This window comes from Falco punctatus (assembly GCF_963210335.1).
Source record: "Falco punctatus genome assembly, chromosome: 8".
Classification (NCBI taxonomy): domain Eukaryota; kingdom Metazoa; phylum Chordata; class Aves; order Falconiformes; family Falconidae; genus Falco; species Falco punctatus.
This window is the reverse complement of record NC_137588.1, coordinates 23,814,101-23,830,690: the sequence shown is the minus strand read 5'-3', so window position 1 is coordinate 23,830,690 and position 16,590 is coordinate 23,814,101. Positions and strand designations below refer to the sequence as shown.

Sequence of the window (16,590 nt, the reverse complement as noted above, 5' to 3'; positions counted from 1 at the left end):
TGCTCTTGAATTTTTTATGCCACCTTTAGATTGCTGGGTCTCAATATTACTGCAATGTTGTCTGATTTAGGATTTACAACACTTATTGACAGCAGGAAAACACACTCCTCCTCATATCTCTATAACTCTTCAGATCCTAATGCTGACCATGATCTCATTACCAATTGCTCAATGTCTAAACCTTGCTGTTTAAGTCGAATAGGCATTTTGGGATGATATGTAAAAAGATTTGTTAATATTATGAGATCGATTCACTGCAATGAATTTAAAACAGAATACTTACTGGCATGTGTCACTATATCTCACACACACTGTTGTTTATACAACCTATGAGGTTTTACAAGGTCTATCATAAGATAACCTCTAAACAGCAACGCAATGAATTGTGCCTATGCATAAAAAAAGTATTCACAAAAACACACAAGGAGTTTTGAGAAATATTTTAACAGTCATCAGTTCAGCTTTAATTTTTCTGACACACCTCATTAGTGTGCCCACTGCTATAAACTCTGATTACCAACCTCAGGTGTGAGAGGCACGCACTGTGTGATGGTGTCTCTCTGCCTCAAGGGTGAGAGCGGGGAGTTTCTCCTTTGCAGGTTGCATGCCCAGCCCACTGCAGGGTAAATGGGACCTGTCTGGAGGACCTGAAATGTGCAGCGATATCTCCAGAAGACAATCATAGGCAGCAGCTTTGCAGCTCCCTCTGTCCCCGCTGCAATGGGCTCCACAGGGCTGTCCCAGAATGGCACTGTCTCCATGTCACCGTCATCTCTCCCTGCATGGACAACATCTCTGGGGTATCCAGCATGATAACGAAGTGCTTGGAGGATACTTTGCTTGTCCACCTTTATTTCTGAGAGCTACTGCTGTGACTTGCAGAAAGGTCCCCGGCCAGTTCCATGATCCAAGTTTGTCTCTCCTTCCTGTGCAGTGCTGATCAAGACAGACCAAACTACATAGAGAAGAGGGCAGACAAACGGGGAAAAAATAATAGAAAAATGAGCAGGCCAAACCTATTCCCCACACTCCCCACAATGGCCCAGAATTGTGGCTGTTGGCCCAGAAACACCAGATTTTCTCTATTTGTATAATTCAATTCATGTTTTGTTTGGGTTAAAAAAAATAACTTAAGGGTCATCATTTTTCTACATGCATGACATGGATGAGACAGCACACTAGTTTTGCTCACATTACTGTTTATGTACCTGGAAACCAGGGACAAATGCACATATATAGAAGTGTTAATGTTGAAGCTCCTCTGCTTTAAATGCCTCTCTGAATTTTCCACTGCTCATGCAAAATTATTTCTGTCAATATTTTAATTTCAGCCAGGACAGGTGGAATCAAAGAAAAAGTGACACCCAGGAAAATAGTTGTCAGCAAACTGATGACTACATACCATAATTAAGAAATAATGTAAAGAATGAAGAAGCTTGATAGAAATGCTGTTGTATTTTTGTGAGTTTAGTGCTAAAGAATCAAGCATGAGAAGACATATTAAGAAATAAATATTACAATATTCATCACAGGATAGTATTGTAAGATGCATTATTACATAAATGATCATTTCTGTAATCATAAGAATATTAATGCAGCAGCTAATAAATAAAATAAGCACCAAAGGACAAGAATATGACCTTAAAATCCTTACTCAGCTGCCCTATTAACTTTCTGAACACCACTGAAAGTGTGTGTCAGCTGCTTAAATTAAAGGCAGAGTAATTAAAATTACACAAATAATAGGTGACTGGGGTCAGTCTCCATCACCCTATCGCCTATATTTCAGAGTATTTTACATTTTTTCCATCAATATGCAATCTTAATTTTCCTTACACATCTCTCAGGTACACTTGGTTTAAAAACAACTTACCATAAGAAGCAGAGCTGTTGACTGATAGTCAGAGCACAGGTTTTGGGGCCATACTCTTAAATCTCTTCTCATAGTGTATCAGGCCAGTTGATTTTTCAGTATCTTTGAGTATCACTGCACTTTGTCATCTTTCTTTTTAAACAAACACTTTTATTAGGAAAAAAGAAAAAGAAGAAAGCAAAATCAGATCTGTATCTAAGATCCTCTTTTCCATGAAGAAAACTTACACACAGCAAATGAGCAAAAAAAAGTTATACTCTTATACTCTTTCTGGGACATTAACAGTCATGGGTAGAATAGAGAGTGCCTCAATGATAATCCAGACTTTTCTATTTTTCCTGTAATAAGACTAATAATAGTAATAATCATAATAAAAAAAGACTTGAAAAAAACCAGACTGGGAATTGAACCAAACAAGACAAGAGAAACCCAAATGGCAGCAATATCTCCCCATAGGGTCTTGACCTGAAATAGTTCTTTCCTCAGAAAACATTGAGAGGCTTCTCTTAATGCCAAAGCATTTTACAGTCTTTGCTGGAAGTCATTGCACAGGTACAAATTATTTTATAATAACCATGCTGACAATTTATAGTCATTCTAGTATTGTCTGTAAGAAAGGAATTTGAGGGCATGGTCTAAGCACAGCACCTAATGCAAGTCTTCAGCAACTCTTGGAATGCAAGAAATAAGTGGAGCTATTTTGTGCTGTTAGTACTATGTATAGATGAGGTGAAGGGAGAAAGGTCTAAAGTAGGTATCTCCCTCCTTGATAGGGGCATTCTGCAGCCTGCAGAGGCAGGAGGAGGAGAGGGGAAGGGGCTTGCAGCTTTAGGGAGCCCATTGCACAGATGAGTTTCGTGGGTCTTCCCATCAGTTCTATGCCCTTTGCATTGAAGGGTGGTACTGCCCAAAGCATTGGGCCTGGGTCCCATCCCCTGTAGTAACTGTGTGCGTTCACAGGAAACATAAGGAGGGAATGAACAAATACTGGGATATGAAGCTGTTATTAGTGTCTGTGGTGTAAATAAATATCTAAAGCTTTTGCAGCCTCATATATTGATTTGTTAGAGCTAACAATGGATATTTACCTAATTTTACTGACGTCAGTCCTATTAAACCTGCTTCATAGCCCCCTCTGCATGACGAAGTCTCTTAATATTTTATAAAATTCACTCTTCACTAAAGAATCATAATTATTTTTCCAAATGATTTAGCAGAATTGAAAGTATTCAGTTTTCTTCCACTGTCATTCCACCTGTGCAGGCTCTAGGTCAAATATTTTTTTTGTTGAGTAGGTGCTGTGCTCTGGCTTAGATTTGTCTGGGCTCATTACGGCTCTGATTTCAGTGGGAACTCCAGAGACTTGCAGTGAAGTCCTGCTGTTATGGCTATTAGTGTTGTAGCTCTGGAGAGCCATACAGGACATTTGCTGTATTAGGCCTGAGGGTAAGCCCAACTCTCTCATCTGGAAGACGTATTCTGGTCAATGGATGAATATGAATGATTTGCAAAATGAACTCTGAATAAGTAGAAAAGGAATTCTTCCGTAATACTGGTATAGGAGGCAGAGAAGCATGGGTGAACACGAGTAGAGATTGGCAGAATGGGCTTTAGCAATCTCATATCTGCTCTCACAGACTACAGCATTTATCCTGCCTTTCTTCCTTGAGTTACATCAGGCACAAGCTCATCCAAACTGAAAGTTTTGTCTCAGAAGTCACACAGCAGTAGATCAGGACATACCAAAAAAACCCCAAACAAACAACCCAACAAACAAACCAGACCCCACAGAAAAAAAAAAAACAAACCACCAAACCACCAAAACCAACAAACAAACCCAAAAAAACAAAACCCCCAAAAGCAAGTTGTCCCGCTATATAACAACTTTATACTTCAGAGCTACTAAGTGGTCATATATATTTCTAGCTCTGGTAAAATACAAGGGACCATGTTGTATGTATTTGACATACCAGTATTATTTACTAGGTTTCCATGGCTTTGAGCTATGGAAAAGTCTACTGAGACTGAAGATCTCCAACAGAGAACAATGACCCATTTGGCACAGAATAAGATTAGATTAGACCAAACCAAACAGATTAAGTCATTCTGTATCTCTCTCCCCTCTTTTCTGGCTCTGAAATTCTCCTTTATAAGTAGCTCCATAGAAATCTTACTCTGCATGATATTGAATTCAGATAGGATTCAGCTATGCTACTTAACCAGCTATTAGAGATGATGGGGAGTTACTCTTTTTTTGAAAAAAACTCAGAAATGGACAATTCTACCTCATGACAGAAAAGCACAGCAGTGGCTATATGCTCCGCTTGCCAGAGCAAAGTAAACCTCCCTCCAAATCATACCTTCTCCTCAGGAAAGAAGTGAGAGGCTAAAATACACTGCCTTCCCATACCTCATACTTTGCACTACGAGAGCAATTCAGTATAGACTTACTGCTGTGTAGGGTGGCTTCTTGCAAGTTGGACCTTGGATGTGCATGCCTGGAGGTCATGCAGGGCCATCAGCATCCAGCTACCTTTCTGCACAGCCGTTCTGCGTGGGGAAAGCCAGCAGCTTAGTGGTAGGGCACTGACTGACAGAAGAACTTTAGTTAGTTTTTTTTTTTTTTCTGCAGGTAAACTTTCCAGGCTTTCCTAAGTGTTTCATTTCTTTCTTCAAGTGGTTAAGAGATGTAGTCAATTTATTCTTCAAATATTATATATGGAGACTAAATGAGCCAATTAGAAGAAAAAAAAAAAAAAGCAAAACAAAACAAAACCAAACCTATCTATCCACCTACCTACCTCCTGACTTTTCCTTTATCCATCTGTTTTCCTTCTATTTTTGTCATTTCTCAGTAAAGCTGAAGACAGATGGGAAATGTAGTTTCTTACAAAGTCATTGCTGGTTAGAATGTCACTGAACTCAAAAAGACTTTATTGTGGTCCTCCTAGAAATCGTCTCTCTCCTATATTTTCCTAACCACCACCTTTTTATGATGGCTGAATTTAGGCAGGAAATTCTCATTTTAAACAGTCTGGTTTTTACAGCAACTTATCAAGCAGTGGCCTTTAGCTGTTGTTCTGTGACAGCCACTCTATTAAAATCCTGATGTAAACAAGTGGAGAAGGTGAACTAGAAGTGCAGATATTTGCACAGCATTACTGTCAGGTAAAATTTTAAAGATAGGTTTTATGAACCCATTATTTGCAGTCAAGGCTTTTGACTACAGCATCTGAAATCATTTAAGTAGACAAAGTGTTTTGTCAAAACATACTGCTGGGAGTCAGTATGTAGCTTCTTTTTATGTAATTCAATTTGGTTCTGTTGTTTGCATGAAAGTGGGATATCTAGCTGGGCAGCAATAGTGGTGCTGTGTGTGATCACAATATGGTGACTTTCCAGTGTAATTAACGTTAAATGCCTTTTGTTTTCATTTAGTGCTTAATGCATGCATAATTGCAGTGTACATACAGACCTAGCAAGGAAGATGCTTGAGGGTTTTGAAATGCAAACAAAACTAAGTTTTTATAGTTCTCTTCTTAGAAGTGGGAGATGCACAAGAAAGTGTGCCTGCTTTAAAAGCATGAATCTGTGCTCCGTAAACTTCTGCTCAACATAGCATTTGAAAAAGATGGGCACTTTAAAGAGGAAGAGCTATTGCTGGTCTTTCAGCCCTGAGCGCCAGCCTGAGGTGATGCTGCACAGGACCGCCCTGGACAGGCTGACTTGCTGTGGCCCTCTGAACAGTTGTATACCGGCAGCATTTTTAGAGCATGGTATGAGGTAGCAAACCTTCCTCTACCCCAGAACACACCCCTGAGTATGCTGAGATCGTCTGTGCATGGGACACCTTTTGAAGAACATAGCCTAAATGTTCACCACATATTCACTCACTCACTTAAGAGACTTCCTGGTCTGCATGTTCCCAGCTCCTCTCCTTCACCTGGAGCAGCAGCAGGCACAGAACGTGGCCAGGAGAGTTCATAGGAAGTTCAGTAAAACTGATCCTTTCGGCTGGGGATTTTCTGAGGTACAAAGCAGTACCACAGAGTTTATGTGGTCTGGCATCTTTTCTTATGAGATCAGCATTTTGACCAAGACATACCTCACAGTATTTTTCATTTCCATTTTGAATGGAACAAACACTTCCCAAATGTACTTTGAGACAGTTGGGAAAAGAGGGAACTGTAACAGTTCCAAATGTAATTTCCAAACATGCTTCACTTAGCTACTACTGTCAATAGAAACAGTGATGACAGGAGGAGGAGAAGGCATTTGGCTCCTCACACAGTATTAACAAACCGCTTCCACATATCTTGTGTACTATTGTATGTATATTATAGTTTGGGAACGTCTAACCAAATAAAATGCATAATGGACAGTAAGCTATAGTATGAAAGCTGCAGGACATGGGGACCAGATGTTCTCCATTAGCATATTGGCAGAACACTAGTAGATAGATGGAGAAATCTGAGGAGGTAGGAGAAAAAGAAAGCGTTTACCAGACAGTAGCAATGGTGAGTGTAAGGAGAGGAAGATATGCAACGAAAAAGTTGCCAGATAAGAGGACAATAACTTGGTGCAGGAAGATTCTAAGTCTTTTAGTAGATCCTTTCCATCTAGCTCTTCCTTTTAGAGCTTCATTTTGATTTGCTTCACATCAAAGCCAGATGAATTGTGTAAAATGCTCAGGCATCCTTTGCCCAGACATAATCCTACATCTGTGCACATAAGTCAGATCATTAAATTAGTTATTACATAGGGTAGCGATTGAAAAAGCTAACAAAAGAAAGCAAGCCACAATCACTAATATATGTTACTAAAAGCTTGCCTACACAACCATATAATACCACTGTAGCTGCATCAGTTAAGAAACTGATTAGAACAGTCTTCTACTGTGTATATAGTTTATTTGAAGGTAATTACTACCTTAGTGTAGCACCTCCCTGCAAAACTGGTGCTTTTATAGCAGTACACCCTGGACTAATATTGTGATAGGGCTCCAGAAACCTCTTCCGTGCTTCACTTGAGCCACACAGCTGTAATTTTCATGTATTAACAGTTCCACATTACAGTCCAGTACTCCCTTCCTTTCAAAATTAGTCCTGGTTGTACCATTTAATCTACACTGTTTTCTAAGCCAATTACTTGGAGCAGTATGACCGCTGGTAGTGTACCAGCCACAAGTCCTGTTCTGCCACAGCTGCAAAAGGGGCACTGAAATGGCATGATACCAGCTCAGTTTGGCCCTGATCCAGCAAAGCACTTAAACACCTGTTCAACTTAAAGTATATGAGTAATCCCATAGAAGACAAGATGATAAATTCTTTGAACCAGTACCTGCTTAGATTCATAGACTGTGAAAACAGAAGGGAACATCTAAACATCTTGTCTGACCTCCTGTATACCACAGGATTTCTTTGAATTCAGTCTTGATCAGTCTTTCTTTCAGGAAAAAAAACATCCAGGTCTAATGTTTAAATTTTCAATGATAGAGAAACTAACACACTCATACATAAATTGTTTCAATGATTAACAGTCCTCACCAGGACACATTTGTAACTTTTTTCAATCAAGACTTTGCAAGGTCCTTTGAATTCACTGATCATTGTTGTGCTTTCACTAATTAGACTGAAAAGGCATGTATTTTCACATTTCTTTTTCATATACATGCTTATAGACTGCAATTAAATCAGCCCTTAGTTTTTACTTTGACAAAATGATAGGCAGTGCTCTCAGAGTTTCTCAATACCCAGCAGATTATTTGGCCTTTAATCATACTTCTGTCTCTCCTCAGACTCCTTTTGTATTGTTCTACATCTCTACAAGTCTGGCTTCTGGAATAAGACACTATTTCAGGAGAGGTCATTGCTCACCACACAGGCAATAGAGATTCCTACTTAGAGTCCCTTTTTTCCTCACTAGGGGTAAGACAGGACCTTTCGGCTTCATGATCACACGGAAATTTTACACAGAACCTTTCTTCATCTGCCAATACTTTCAGTGTAATTGTTTTCTAGGACAAGTGCAATCTCCTTTAAGTGCTCACACACCTTCTTTGCTGTTCCTCAGAATATGATCTTACCTTCACTAAAACACACAGTTTGATTGTGCCCAACTTAATTGTGCCCAGTGTACCCTACAACAGTTTTCATTATCCCTTCATCCCTTATTTATATGCTTTATTGACAGTCTTAGTGTTGCCTACAACTTACTATGACTCTTTTCTTCCACATTACAAATTAAGATACCCAATATAGTAAGATTAGCAACACACTAGAAATGTCCATACTCAGTGGATGATAGGGCTTTTCCAACTACATTTTGAGACCAACATTATGTTTAACTCATTTAATATGTACCATATTGATTTTGTAATATTCAGGTTTTGTAATGAAATGTTGGGTGATATCAAATGAAAGCACTTCACATAAAAATCATTCCTCCCTATATATGTATAACATCCTAAAGATTTCATCAAAAGATATCAAGGTATTCTGATGAGATATAGGTTTCATTAACCCTTATTGATTGGCTTAAATTATGTCACTCTCCTTGCATAATGTTGCAATCTCAATATCACTCTGTTATTTGCTTGCAATTTCTATATTAAATCATCCACATAATAAAATATTTTGTATTGTCATTTAAACAATTTCTAGTAGATGTTTGGAGAAGAAGTGGATTCACTGTTGTGAAGAGGGAGCCCATGGGCTGAAGATCCACCTTGAGAAGTTTACCACCTCTCAGAGGTAAGCAAAGGCTGAAAAGAAAAAAAAAACAGAGAAAAAAACCCTAAGGCAGGAAAGAAAGGATTAAAAGGCTGTTTTAATGATGAAGGAAAAAGGGAGAAGAGAGGAAAAACATCAGTTATCAAAGATGCTTGGAAAGACTATAGTACGAAGTGGAACGGGGGTTACAAGGGATGACAGAAGTATATTCAAGGTACTCCTAATGCTAAATAAAAGATTCCAGGTTGAAGGATGAGTGACAGAAAGCAGCACACTTGCGCAAGAGCAAGGCACTCGCCTTGTGTAAGCACTGCTTCTGTGTAACTGAATAGTAATGGTAGCTAATCATGGGTTAACACAGGAAGAGCAGATGCCTTAGCACATAGACTGTGATCTCGTGAATTCTATCCATGTACATAAGTAATTTCATCAAGCATTTCAGCTTCCTTTCATGCACCCTAGCCAAAGACAAATAGTAAGCAAAGCCACAACCAACTGGTACCATTGACAAACACAGGAAAATACTGGAAGTTGGCATGGTGAGGACATATTCAGCTAAACCTGGTTTCTCTTTTCCCAGAGAAGAGTGCTTAAAAAAGAAGGAAAAAAAAAGTAGTCTTTGGAGAAGGACAGTTTTAACAAGATCCTTTCTGTTTGCTTCATCCACCTGTGAGGGTTCAGAGCACTGGAATTTCTGCAGGCCTCTGTTTGAAAATAAGGGGCTAATGAAAAGGTACGTGCATGGCTTGCTACCCTAAACTAGTCCTCCTAGAATATCCTGGGATTTGCCAAAGCACTAAATGACGTTGACATAGAACTCTTTAAGCGAAAAGTCACCTTTTATTCTTTGCTTTTCAGTATTTAGAAATGTAGCTTCAGTTTCCTTTGTGTTTTTTGTATAAAGGAAATTCATTTTGAATAGAGATGGGTCCATTTCTTTAGGTTTGATCTCAATGGATACTGAAGCTGGACTGCTGCGCCTTCCAACTCTTGCAATTTCTGGGGAAAGAGAGGGCAGCCAGGTGTAGATGAAGAGGACACAGGAACAGTAAAAAAAGAAATATTTAACCTGGAGAATCTCAGTTGCTGAGAAGAACAGAGTTAATATAAGGCCTAACTGTTTCTATGAGGAGTAGGTACAATTAGAACTTTTGCTAACACGCTACACTGTCTAATTTATTTTCAAGTCAACCAGATTCCACGCTGTAGTGAAATTTCCTCACAGCCATTTTAACCCATGAATCTATTGTGTGTTCTATGAAGGTCAACACATTTAGATGCCCAGATGTAGGCAGGACATGGTAGACACACAGTTCCAGGGAATGCATGCTGCTCAGCGGAGAAATGGGTCCTCAGATATCACAGGTAAGCTGCATTTTGCATATATCAGCTCTGCCTTTGGATTTTTTTTTCAGTCATAATAGTTTTTCAAATACATCGTAGAAGGACAAAAAGCCACTGCTGTTCAGGGAAGTTCTGCATGTGCTCAGACACCTTTTCTTTCTCTGCTTTGGATCTATTCCTTCCCCAGTGGTAAAGCATAGTGGGAAATCCTATGATGATAGAAGCAGTCGATACCTTTGTAAGAACAGAGAGCTGTCTTTAGCACATGTATGCCTTTAGTTCAATAAACAACCTAGGTCTGCACCTAATTTTCCACTGAAGGATCTAATACCAGCAGAGAATATTTGCAGCATGGTACAATGCTAGTCTTTTTAGCTAGACTTTTCCTTGACTATAGTGAGGCTTTTTCTTCCTTCTAGCATGGAAGGGGGGGATTTTATCATCTGTAATTTAAACTGATACTTTTTTTATAATGCAAATAATTTTCTACTAGGCTTGAATATTTGATATCTAACTAAAGAAGAAAAAATAACTTGCATTAAAAAAAAAAGAATCAAAAGAAGACTTTGGGGATCAGTTTCCTGGCATTAGTAAATCAGCATAATCATTTTGGGTGCCACAGTTGGCAGGAATAGGTTACTTTTTCTGGATACCCTCAGTCTAGTAGATAACTTGCTGAGAAATTGCGACACAAATTCTGGTGTTATCCTAAGTGTCTCTGAGAAATTAAGATATGTCCAACACTTTTTAAAATGGACAGTCTGTTTCTGGCTTTCTCTGTGCAGCTGTACAAGTTTGGGAGAAGCTATTCTTTTGTACCCAAAGTTGAAATTAACCTTAAATGTCTTGCTTCATTATTACGTATTGACTGTGGTGAAGGAAAAGGAAATTTTAAGAAAATATATTTCAATGATAGAGCAAAATAAACACTGGAACATATAACTGATAACTCATTAAATAAGAAGTCCACGCTTTTATCTGGCTCTTCAAACACATTTTAGGCACTTCAACAAGATTAGAAAAACACTTTTATGCCAAAAAAGAAACTCCTTTAATCACTTCTCTTCTAAGAAGATACCTGCATGAAAAGAGGAAAATTAACCTCTCTGCTGCCACTACTCCTTTTACTGCAAAAAAGCATTTGTAACATTTCTAATCCTTTTGGTTCTGTCAGATGGGAACAGCTATGTTTTCAGAAGCATTAATCATATGGGAAGATATTTTCAAGCACATATCTTGCTGGGAAATTATTAATATCCACTAGACCATCATTAGTCTATCTAATGGAACAGCAAGAGCCTCAGTTTTCCCAAGTGCCAGAGATGAAGCCAGTCTATCATGTTCTTTATGGTTCAAGACTACTTTTGCTTTTGTAGTTTTATTTACTCTATTGCATTACAGAGAAGGAGAAAAAACCCACTCAAAAACTTCTAGTCATAACAATTTAAGAGAGTAAATGAAATCCAACAGGAGAGAAGGGGTGAACAAATAAGAGTCACCATCAGATGTATGCATTCCACTGAACTAGTTACAAAATGGCTGCTCTGGCATAAAATGACAAAATAATTAAATGATGTGGTCAAAACCAGAAGCAAAACTATAAATGTACACATACAAGCATATTGCAGCACTGGACGCAACTCCTAAGGCTGAATTGTCCCCATGAGTGCTTCTGCAAATACATCCTACCATATAGCAAAGGAATGAGATCATAAAGCTCTTGGGTGGTTTTGCTGGGACTCTCTTTAGGATCAGCTGAAAGTTTCAATGTCAAGCAGGGGATAAACCCTTTCACAGACTGGATCTCTCCACCCCCTTCAGCAGCCTTGAGCCTGGCCAAGGCCAGCCTCTTGCAGATAAAAAGTGCAGCTGTTGTGCTGCCTCTTTTCATTCCTCAATGGAAAAGGAGAGGTGCCGATGGGGGAAGGTGACTTCCTATTTCAGCAAAGAGCATTCCTTCACCACCTCTGCTGCTCCCACCAGGTGGTCTAAATGTGGTCATAGAAGAAAAAGTACCTCTCTCTCTCTCCCCTCCACCTTTTTTATTCTTAAGGTCCTGTTTGTGGAAACTGGTATAGATAAAATAAATAATGACCTCAGGACCATACCACATATTTCCTGAAAGGCAAAAGCTCTTTTAAATTTTTCTCATCCTTTTGAAACTACTCTTGCTTTTCTTGATCCCAAAATACAGTGAAGTAAGACTACGCTTTAGTCTGCTCAGCCCTGTTAGCACTGCCTTCACATCCCAGCAGGCACCCTGCTCATTTTTGGGTTTTTCCAGACAGTAGGTAAACTTCTGGATAGTTCTCTGACTTATAACAGGCATGCTTTTGATGTTTGCCTATAGGGACCTTAAACTTGGGGTCCTCCTATTATTTTGTCCAAGAAGGCAAGGCATTGCAGTCAAGAGAGATGTTATTGTAGAAATGAGAGAATATATTCAAGGGCAGTGAATAAGTTCCCTTTCAATAAAAGCACACATTATGTCCAAGAACAGTCAAAAGGGTTAAAATACAATCTTTCCAGATAAGTTTCTAGCCATATCAGGCTCAAAAAGTCAAAAGATTTGAAAGCTATTAGTACTTCTGTAGATCATCCTCTTCCAGACACTCTTTTTTCTTTTTTTCTGCCGTTAACTGACAGGTTGCAGTTAAAAATTAAAGTAAAAAGAGGCCCTCTTTTTGCTACATACTTTTAATGGAACTGAAGCCAAAATAAGTCAGACTAAATTATGGGAGTAAATGACCTCCCGGGAAGTATAATACCAAATTCCAAAGAACTGTAAAGAGTTTCCTTTGATCTTTTTAGCTTCACAGCCTGAAATTCAAAATCTGTATTTAATTTTAGATTGCATATGCCAGCTTTTAAGTTTCCTTTCTAACATGATATATCATTTTAAATGATAGGACACCTTTAACTTGTATTTCTTGAAAATGCTGACTATCCTTTCTTTATTCTTTTACACTATAAAAACAGATATAAATATTACTAATTGCAAAAATAATTTGGGGTTGGGTGCTGTAATGGATAAACCGTTGACCTTCACTTAAGAGACTGTGCCTTCAAGCTCAACCTAAGTTTCTAAGTGAAATGACTTTGATCTGAGACACAAGTAACTTCAGTTCAATGCCCTAGAGGATATAGATCTAGAAAAAAGGACAAGCTGAACACTTCACTATATATTCCTGTTACTATTTAGGAGATAGACAAAGGATGCTATTTTTCAAATGTGGTATAAAGGGCTTATTTCCTTCTACAGCCACAGAGTCATCTTGCAAGTGCTGTCTTCCTAAACCAGAAATCTCAGAAGGCACAACAAGCTGTATTAGCTCTTGGCTGGAGAATTCTCTGTCCTATGCACTTGAGCACAGACTTTAGATGACTTTGGGAGAAGACACTGACACCATCTTGCTGCAACCTCCTTTGTAGTAGTTGTAGAGAGTGATAAGGTCCCCTCTGACCCTCCTTTTCTCCAGGCTAAACAACCCCAGTTCCCTCAGCTGCTCCTCATAAGACTTGTTCTCTAGACCCTTCACAGACATTGGATGGCCAGGCGCTAAGACTGGTGGTGAATGGAGTTAAATCCAGTTAGCAACTGGTCACAAGTGGTGTTCCACAGGGCTCAGTACTGGGGCCAGTTCTGTTTAATATCTTTATCAATGATCTGGAGGGATCAAGTGCACCCTCAGTAAATTTGCAGACAACACCAAGCTGGGTGGGAGTGTTGGTCTGCTTGAGGACAGGAAGGCTCTGCAGAAGGATCTGGACAGGCTGGACCAATGGGCCAAGGCCAATTGTATGATGTTCAACAAGAAGTGCCAGGTCTTACACTGGGGTCACAATGACCCCCTCCCTGCAGAGCTACAGGCTTGGGGCAGAGCAGCTGGAAAGCTGCCTGGTGGAAAGGGACCTGGGGGTGCTGGTTGACAGCCGGCTGAACATGAGCCAGCAGTGTGGCCAAGAAGGGGAAGACAATCCTGGCTTGTATCCAAAACAGTGTGGCCAGCTGGACTAGGGAAGTGATTGCCCCCCTGTACTCAGCACTGGTGAGGCTGCACCTTGAATCCTGTGGTCAGTTTTGGGCCCCTCATATCAAGAGGGATGTCGAGGTGCTGGAGCGTGTCCAGAGAAGGGCCATGAAGCTGGTGAAGGGTCTGGAGCACAAGTCTTATGAGGAGTGGCTGAGGGAACTGGGGCTGTTTAGTCTGGAGAGGAGGAGGCTCAGGGGGGACCTTACCTACCTGAGAAGAGGTTGTAGGCAGGTGCAGGTTGGTCTCTTCTCCCAGACAACAAGCGACAGGACAAGAGGAAACAGCCTCAAGTTGCACCAGGGGAGGTTTAAATTGAATGTTAGGAAAAAATTGTTCACCAAAAGGGTTGTCAAGCATTGGAACAGGCCCCAGGGTGGTGGAGTCACCATCCCTGGAGGTATTTAAAAGACATGTAGATGCAGTGCTTAGGGACATGGTTTAGTGGTGGACTTGGCAGTTCTAGGTTAACAGTTGGACTTGATGACCTTAAAGGTCTTTTCCAACCTAAACAATTCTACGATTCTATGATTCTAGGTATGGGCAGCTGAAATAATCTCCCTTTTGTGTCCAGAAGTGAGCCGCAAAAGTCTTTATGCCTTATGCATTATGAAAGAAGCCACCTTTCATGAGGAAAAGTAGGTTGTAGCAGGTTGGCTGGAAGCACAACATGAAAGAGCAGCTGCTAAACATTGAACTTATGCTGGAAAAGCCCTAGGAAAAGTGCTTACATGCAATGTGTTGTTATGTGTCCCTCTGATGATCAGGCAAACAAAGGTATATATACAGTCCAGAATTTTGCAATACAATATCATTCTGAATTGGACCCTGGGGGAATAATTTGTCATGCATAATTTATCTACTGAATTTAGTTTCTTCTTCTTCTAACAAAATAGCATAAAACAGTCAGATTGCCTAACGTTGTTTTTTGAATGGACTGATTGATAAAAATTCTCCCAGATTATTGGAGTTATTTGAGCTATATAGGGATAGTTCCAACTGACTGGTTAAATTACATGGTTTTGTTTCACTTTCCTGATTATGAAAACTAATGAGTCAACTAAGCCACCCCTGCCCCAAAGCATTTCTTTTATGGGGATAACTGGCGTGAGTATAGCATTTTCTTTTCCATGAATACACAAACACTGTAAGGTGTTCTGCATTTTCTGCAGCTTTGAAAGGGTGGAGCCTTTTTGACTGTGTAAAAGAAATGGTCTTGAAGCAAAAGGCTGAACTTTCTGGGGTCATTCACTACAGATTTTAATCCAACCCTTCTTATCACAGCCCATCCCAGATAGAAGTTATTGTTACCTTCCCTCTTCCTAGTTGATTGCTGACAAGTCATCCAGCTGGTCTGTGAAAACCAGAAAAGATCAAATGTATACAAAATAATTTTGAAATCGCACAACCTCAGAGAGAAATAGCAACGGCAACATTGGAACAGAACAATGAACTTCATGTAAGATTGTGTTGTGTGTAAGCCCTTTCACTCACTGACAATGTAAAACAGATTGATGTGCTTTGAGGCTGTGGTTGCTGATAAGAGATGCCATGTCTATTCCTTTTTACTCCCAGCCAAAGTGAAAGCAATTAAAATATTTAGAAGTAGCTGCCTTCTCCCGATCCAACAAGAAGCAAATCTGGGCTTCCTTAGCAGTAATCCTTTCTTCCACAGTTCTGGAGAGAGGTGGACCAGAACCAGCACAACCCTGGAAAACCTTAGTGACAGGAGTCTGTAAAATTTGGAGGAAGTACAGTGAATAGGTATGCTACCTTGTGCGCTATGACTGGCTGCTCAGCAGGTTCAGAAAAGAATATTGTTGCCTTTGGTTTATCTGTTTAAGTAGACTTGACAGGTTTTTTGCTCATTTCTGCTCACTACAGTACTTTTTTTCCCTAAAAGGTCTAACAATAGAACCACGTCATATGGCACATTTAATTTAGGAAGACATCTGAAAACAAAATTACCAATTCAAAATTAGCTGTTCTCAAAGGAACACAGTTGCCTGGTGCCAATAATCTTTTGGATCCTCCTACGCTATCAACAAAGTTCTAAATTTGTCAAAGTTTGGGATATTAAGGTGTCAGTTTTACCCTACCTTAACTCTGTAATGGATAGTAAAATGTGTTGATTCAAACTTTCCTTTTTTCTAGTATTACAGTACTAGTCAGCATTTACATAAAGCTTAATATTTACCCCAGCAGAAGCCAATTTATGTTTGTTAGTATTCTAGCTATGATTTTAAATGTTACTCTTGAAAAAGAAAAAAAAAACCCAAAGAAACAAACCATCACAAACTTCTGATTTTTATGAGAACTATAAAAAAACCCCTCCAGAATCAAGGTTGGTTAAGTGGTTAGTTAATTATGAAATGTATATATTTTTGTCTATTAATCCTGCACACAAAAGTTTCATTCCTATGTAAAAATGGATGCAAATTAATTTCAAATGCAAAAGAACATCTGTCTAACATTCCTGCATATAAGCCTTTTCATGAGCTAGATGGGTAGTTTTATGACCAGCTGAGAGAAGGAAACTGAGCTGGGGATCAGAAAAGACTCCCAGTGAAAGTGCTGGTAGTCATTTAAAGTTTGAGCAGACAAAGCATTC

General features: G+C 39.4%; 1 protein-coding gene across 8 annotated transcripts in view; it reads right to left on the bottom strand.

Moving 5' to 3' along the window:
- Positions 1 to 1,022: 1,022 nt before the first annotated feature.
- Positions 1,023 to 16,590, bottom strand: part of FIGN (fidgetin, microtubule severing factor) — a 216,509-nt gene continuing 200,941 nt past the window's right edge. For all 8 annotated transcript variants that reach the window (XR_013929967.1, XM_080399118.1, XM_080399116.1 and 5 more), the window contains one exon: positions 1,023 to 16,590. This exon is cut by the window's right edge. The gene's annotated coding sequence lies outside the window, so the exon portion shown is untranslated.